This window comes from Hibiscus syriacus, unplaced genomic scaffold, assembly GCF_006381635.1.
Source record: "Hibiscus syriacus cultivar Baekdansim isolate YM2019G1 unplaced genomic scaffold, ASM638163v2 tig00111783_pilon, whole genome shotgun sequence".
Taxonomy (NCBI): Eukaryota; Viridiplantae; Streptophyta; class Magnoliopsida; order Malvales; family Malvaceae; genus Hibiscus; species Hibiscus syriacus.
In genome coordinates, this window is record NW_024063178.1 from 1,749,082 (window position 1) to 1,755,081 (window position 6,000).

Genomic DNA, 6,000 nt, shown 5'->3' on the forward strand with positions numbered 1-6,000 from the left:
AAGCTGAAACCCAAGAAGAAAATGAGGCACGATCGATTCCGTGGACCAGATCGGCTCCACCCAGGAGATAAAATAAGAGCTAATTCATATTGCATGCATCTTAGACATACTTAAGAGCATCACATTCATCATTTTTTTCATACATAATTTTACATCTTTTAGAGTCAATTTCAACTTCACAGCGAAGGATATTGGACTCAACAAATAATTCCAGTTTCATTTAGAGTCAATTTCAACTTCACAGCGAAGGATATTGGACTCAACAAACAACTTTCCATTTTCATTCAGAGTCAATTTAACTTCACAGCGAAGGATATTGGACTCAACAAACAACTTTCCAGTTTCATTTAGAGTTAATTTCAACTTCACAACGAAGGATATTGGACTCAACAAGCAACTTTCCAGTTTCATTCAGAGTCAATTTCAACTTCACAGTGAAGGACATTGGACTCAATAAATAACGTTCCAGTTTTATTCAGAGTCAATTTCAACTTCACATCGAAGGATATTGGACTCAACAAATAACTTTCCACTTTCATTCAGAATCAATTTTAACTTCACAACGATGTATATTGGACTCAACAACAACTTTCCAGTTTCAATCAGAGTCAATTTCAACTTCACAGTGAAGGATATTGGACTCAAAACAATGCAACCCTTGGATTTCAACTTGACGACGAAGGATATCCAATTCAAAGCTCAAATTCAAAACAAATGAGCTATCCACAATTTTAACTTAACGACAAAGGATATATCATGCCCACAAGCAGCAATGCAACCCTTGGATTTCAACTTCACGATGGAGGATATCCAATTCAAAGCTCAACTTCACAACGAATGAGCCATCCACGATTTTAACTTCACGACGAAGGATATCGTTCCCACAAGCAGTAATGCAACCCTTGGATTTCAATTCACGCGAAAGATATCCAATTCAAAGCTCAACTTCACAACGAAGGATCATCCACGATTTCAACTTCAAAGAAGGAAATCGTGCCTAACGGATCGACTTAAAGTCATCTGCAATAATAGGGATTCATTCCCTAGCCAAGTGCAGTATAACTCAAGGCGATAAGGGTTATCTGTCAACAAAAGACCTCCGAGTTCGATTACACTCAACTCAAAGGCACATCCAATTTACAGCATAACTCAAGGCGAGAAGGGTTATATGTTAACCAAGACCTTCGAGGTCGATTACACTTAGCTAAAATACATAAATTTACAGCATAACTCAAGGCGAGAAGGGCTATCTGTCAAAAAAAACTGTCGAGTTCGATTCCATTCAGCTCGATGAGACATTAACAACATGGTAGCATCAAGAAATTACTTTATGGTTGAAGCCGATGTTTTCAAGTCAAGAAGAAGATCTAGGGCAATCTCTCAGCTTAGTACAACGTAACTCAAGGCGAGAAGGGTTACTGTTAATAAAAACTTTCAAGTTCGATTTCATTCAGCTCGATGACGTATCGACTACTTTTCGGCTAAAGTTTAAAACGAGGTTTTTTAAGTCGAGAAGAAGACTTGAGTTAGCTATGCCTTAGTGATAAGGAACTATTTCCCAGTTGAATTTTTAAACCAAGGTCTTTAAACCGAGAAGAAGACTGAAGTTGATTACAATTTGGCAATGAGAAGACACGTTCTGATTCAATTTTGAAATACGGCTTCAATTCCATATCATTTCAATATGGACTCGAATTCGTGATGGAGGAGCCATCCGCTACTCAATTCGACAGGAGTTATTCTTAATTGAAATATCATAGTAAATTTTTAACTCCACCGAACAAAAATTTGTGTCATTTTGTCTGTCCTATTTTTCGTTCAACGAAAAAGGACAAAGATAGGCAGCTGTAGACACTCATTTTCGTCCGTATTTTTTTGTGTTACATATATATATATATTATAGTTTGAAGTCATTCTGAAAATTATATAATATATAGTTTTTAAAAATAAAACATTTTAAAAATATATAATAAATGGTTTTTAAAACATTTTGAAAACTTATATAATATATAGTTTTAAAAATATTTTTTGAAAACTTATATAATATTTTTAAATCATTTTTTAAAACTATATAATATATAGTTTTGAAAACTTTATTTTAAAATATAATATATAGTTTAAAAATATTTTTGAAATATATATATTATATAGTTTCTATTATATTATTATTAGTATATTATTATTTATTATTATTTTATTTTATTTACTTTATTTTATTTTATTTTTCTGGTCCAAGTCCAATAACTCCAAGTCCAAGTCCAACAAGGGTCCAAATGGGTATGGGCCCAGATCAAGGTTGTGACCCGCCTGACCCAAAAGGCCACTAAACCCGATCTAATGAGCTCAGCAGATTAGGGTTTTTGGAACCCAAAGGTTAGCGCCGCATGGTGGATCACAAACGACCAGAATCACATCGATCGAGATTTTAGACCAAGGAAATCGAGACTGACTCATCCCGAAATCCCTGGTCAACGATGGGTTAGTTACTGTGTTAATCGAAACGGACAAACACCGGTGGTGGGTATAAATACCCCACCACTCATCAACACAAGGGGTATCTGAGTAACATCGAGAGACAATAACGGAACATGATCAAACCATTACAAAACAACAACAGTCAGGAAATAACGACCATAAAACAACACATTGGCGAAGACAAACACAACCAAGAGAGAAGCAAAACCGTTCGAAATACCAACCAAAAACCATAAACACAAGAACAACGAAACCAATAACCATTTTTTGGAACCAAACATCGAATAAAGAACCAGATTCATTCTAAAGAAGAAACACACAACAACATGGGGGAGATCATTCGAAAAACCCGAAGCCAAGAGAAAAAAAAATACGAAAAAGTCTTTCGTAGATCTATTGACTTTGAGTCATTTCTAGGTGAAACAAACCTCAGATTCACAACAAGGGTGAAAAGGCACTTCGGATAGTGCCATTCTCTACATTTTTCGACGCCGGCGGCCGGCACGACGAAGCTCCACCGGCGGAACGGCTATGATTGAAGCCCTTGAGAGAATTTCTTCTCTCTCTCTCTCTTCTCTCAACTGGGGAAATGAACAAATGAGAGAATGCTTGATTTTTGGCCTAATTTTGGCCATTTATATTGCGCGTAAAACGGTTGCATTTTGAGGGGGCTTGGCATGTAGTTTCATGACAGGGATATTTACTAGACAAGTCCCTTATACTTTTCTACCCATCTATTATGCTCACTAATGCAATTTTATCACTTTTTTATTTTGATCCCTTAATTTCGAAATAGTTTCATTTAACTACTGGTTTTGTGTGTTTGATATTTTGGGCTGATGTTCGAATTTGGTCACTGAATTTATAATTGTTTGATTTTAATCATTGTTCAGTACTTGATTTAATTACTGTTAGGTCCTTTAGATATTTGTTTTTGATATTATAACGCATTAAAATTTTTTATTTCATATTTTTTATTTTAGAACTTTTTTAACTTTTTTCTTGACCTTTGATTTATTTAAGATTTATTTATTTTGTTTTATCTCTTCTTTTTATTTTATTTGTTTTTATTTGTTTTTCTATTTTTCTTTTTGATTTTATTATTTTTATTTTATTTTTCCTTTGATTTATTTATTATTTATTGATTAACATTTTTGACCTTTTTTAGAAAAATTCCTACCAATCAGAGGCAAGTAATTTGAATCAAAATTTTAAATTTTAATTTAAATTCTAATTTTCACAATTAAAGACAACCGAGAAATTAATTGGTGTCGAAAGGGCGGTTCAAGGGTGCTAATCCTTCCTTGACCATAACCGACTCCCGAACCCGACAAATTTCTGGTAAAACGTAGACCAGGGAAAATGGTGTCTGATCCACTTAAATATTTTAAAGTGATCATTGGTGACTCTAACCCAATTATTCAAGTTGAAGCCCAATTCGGGCCTAACCGAAAGACAGTCGCGACACCCATGTTTGACTACCTCAACCAAAACTTGCAGATAAGGGCTAGAATTGAAGCTTTGAGGGAGTAGATTAAGGTTTTTACCTTGGAACCTTTAGACGGTGCTTGAAATTCTTATAGTTTCAAACTTTGTGTTGCTCTTAGGGGAAGAAAGAAGATAAAGAAGTGGAGAGGATGAGATAAAGATAGGATGAAAAAGAAAAGAAGAGTTCAAATGTGATATCATCCCAACTAACTCATTTCCTCCATCCTTTGGTCATGATTAAAGTCATCTTTTTTTATCTCCTATTGGGCTCCTACTAAATTAGTGCTTAATAGTGACATTGTTTTAATTTTTGAAAAAACTTTTTATGTTCCAAGTTTTTCTAGAAATTTAATTTTTGGTTCAAGACTTGCACCATTGGGGTATTGTTTTAATTTTTTTTTATCAAAAAATGAATTTGGTTTGTCTTATAAATCAGAAATTGTTAGATATTAAATTTTATTTGATGCTCTTTACTCTTTAAATTTACAAAATAATGTCACTCATAATGTTATGCACATTCAAACTGGCTCTAAACGTTGTGTTATAAATAAAGATTCATCTATTTTATGGTATTAGAGATTGGGATACATCTCCATTGAATGGATAAAGAGATTAGTAAATGATGGGGTACTTAGTACCTTAGATTTTTTTTATTTTGATACTTCTATAGACTGTATTTAAGGTAATCATACTAATAACTCAAAGAAAGGTTCCAAGAGGAGTCTGGAAACATTGGAAATCATCGATTTTGATATATGTTGCCCATATATAGACGTACAAGGTCAAAAATACTTCATCACTTTCATAGATGATTACTTACGATACATATATATCTACATGCTTCATCTAAGAGCGATGCATTAAAAGCCTTTAAGGTTTTCAAGGATGAAGTAGATAAACAATGTAGCAAGTATATTAAGATTGTGAGAATTGATAGAGATGGTGAATGTTATGTAGATATACCGAAGATGGAAAAACACCTGGTACATTTGTGAAGTTTCTTCAAGATAACGATATAGTTCCTAATACATCATGCCAAGATCACCTGATCAAAATGGTGTTGCGAAAAGAAGAAACTGAACTTTAATGGATATGGTGCGAGTATGCTTAGCAGCTCTAAACTACCTAAGTCTTTATAGGTTGATGCTCTTAAAACGACTGTGTATATATTAAATCGAGTTCAAACTAAGGTTCTCCCAAAGATACCTTTCAATCTATTTAAAGGTTGGAAACGAGTTTACGACATATATGCATATAAAGATACCCGTTAAAGTGAGAATTTATAACCCACAAGAAAAGAAACTGGTTCCGATGACCATTAGTGAGTATTTCATTGGATACGTCGAAAGGTCTAAAGGATTTAAATTCTATTATCCATCACATAACACTAGAATTGTGGAATTAAGAAATAGAAAATTTCTTGAGTATGACTAAGTCAGTGGGAGTGATCTACCTCATGACTCAATTCATGTAGATCAACCTTCCACTTCAAGTGAGAGATTGGTTATCATACAAAATATCGCTCAAGTACAATTGGGTGTTCAAAAATCAATTAATGAAATTCCACAAGCTGTTGAAAATATTCTAGTAGATCAAGTTGTTCAAGAAACTCTAGAAATTATTGAATAACCAGTTGAAAAACATGATCCACAAGAAAATGTTGATTCAACATTTAGGAGATCTACTAGAGAAAGAAAATCAACAATTTCTAGTGACTACATTGTGTATCTACAAGATTCTAACTTTAATGTTAAAGCTAAAAATGATCCTGAGTAATTTTCACGGGCTATGAGCTGCAATGAATTAAAATTATGGTACAATACTATGGAAGATGATTTATAACATCTCAAATTCTGGGCTAGTAGTTTTAGGTTTACCTGATAGGTAAGTAGACCCCACAAAAATTATAAGTAAAGTCATTGAGATTAAGTGGGTTTGAATTGGGCCCAATTAGCCATAAAAATGAGATTTTTGGATAATGGAAAGATGGAAAGGACCAATTGAGTAACTTTTCCATTTATAAAAAGATGAAAAGCT